This window comes from Limulus polyphemus, unplaced genomic scaffold (genome assembly GCF_000517525.1).
Source record: "Limulus polyphemus unplaced genomic scaffold, Limulus_polyphemus-2.1.2 Scaffold2611, whole genome shotgun sequence".
In the NCBI taxonomy this organism is placed as follows: Eukaryota; Metazoa; Arthropoda; class Merostomata; order Xiphosura; family Limulidae; genus Limulus; species Limulus polyphemus.
The window spans coordinates 55,040-55,953 of NW_013668221.1; positions in this window are offsets into that span (position 1 = coordinate 55,040).

Genomic DNA, 914 nt, shown 5'->3' on the forward strand with positions numbered 1-914 from the left:
AATTTCCACAGTCACTTTAAACTAAACAACCTTTATAACACACGCTATAAATCGCAGTGATTCACACACTTTACTTACGGTTCCTACAGTTCGTTTGACTCAATTATCTATCTCTTCAATCTATATATATATATCTTCTTTATTTACCGGGCTTATATACTAAAAAGAAAAAAGAATGGCGTCCCGAACAAAGTAGGAAATTCACGATCATTCCAGAAACTCCTCGCACGCGCCAATGCGCCAGCAGCGTCATGTGACTTCCGCTGTCGTAACACTGCCCCTTCCCTAGTATTGTTCGTCCCGAATAATAGCCACTTACATTAAACCAATAGATAATTAACAACAACTTAATTAAATGTACAAAATTTACAAACACAAAATTAAAATACAACAAAGTCTCTTAATTTTACAAGACGTATCTTCTTCCGAACTGGTATCTGTCTCATTGGCTTCTGCTTTACGTGGGGTTCATCTGCTCCATCAAGAAATGTCCCATTATCGGTAACAGTCACATCAGTGGTAGTAACTTCATTAACGGCTGCACTGTTTCCCTTCTCAAAACCGGGTAGCGTTTCTTCTTCGATAGTGGCTTTTCTGGTGACACGTCTTCAGCAGCGTCATTTCTTCCATTGTTCACTTCGTCCTAACTAAATTGTACTGAACCATGATAACGCCAAAGCCTGTTGGCATGCACCACCTTTGGCTTGCCTCGCTGACCACATTTTATTCGAAAAGTCACGTCTGAGAGACGATCCACAATGTCATATGGGCCTTCCCATGGAGAAGATAGTGTTACGTCTCCGTTCGTTAGTTAATTTTCCATAAATTCGTTCCGACGAAACTTTAGCGACACAAGTCCTTTCTTAAATAAAACTGGTTTATTCTTTCTGAATATAATTTTGCGATACACTTAA